The sequence below is a fragment of the Arachis ipaensis genome, chromosome B10 (genome assembly GCF_000816755.2).
Source record: "Arachis ipaensis cultivar K30076 chromosome B10, Araip1.1, whole genome shotgun sequence".
Lineage (NCBI taxonomy): Eukaryota > Viridiplantae > Streptophyta > Magnoliopsida > Fabales > Fabaceae > Arachis > Arachis ipaensis.
This window is the reverse complement of record NC_029794.2, coordinates 6694521-6694905: the sequence shown is the minus strand read 5'-3', so window position 1 is coordinate 6694905 and position 385 is coordinate 6694521.

Below are 385 nucleotides of genomic sequence, written 5' to 3'. Positions count from 1 at the left end.
TAAACGATCACAAAATAAATTTGTCGTATAAATAGATTTAGTGTCGGTTATTTCAACTATCGCTAAATTCTGTCAAAACTGTCGCAATATTACGTTTATGATGTAGTATTTAGGTTTGAATATTTAGTGCGTAGTTATAAAAATCGAACAACCACAGCTAAAATGCAGACCTTATTAGCATGCCTCTTTAGCATTGAGCCAATTGTTTCTTAGCTATATAATGTGTTTATAATATTATATATTAAAACTTGGTGCAATTTAAAAAAAAAATATTTGTTATAACTATTTGTATGTACATATAAAATATAAATTTCAACACTCAATAAAAAAACGTTATATTTATAAGAGAGAAAAAATGAACAATATTAATATCTAAAAATAACTA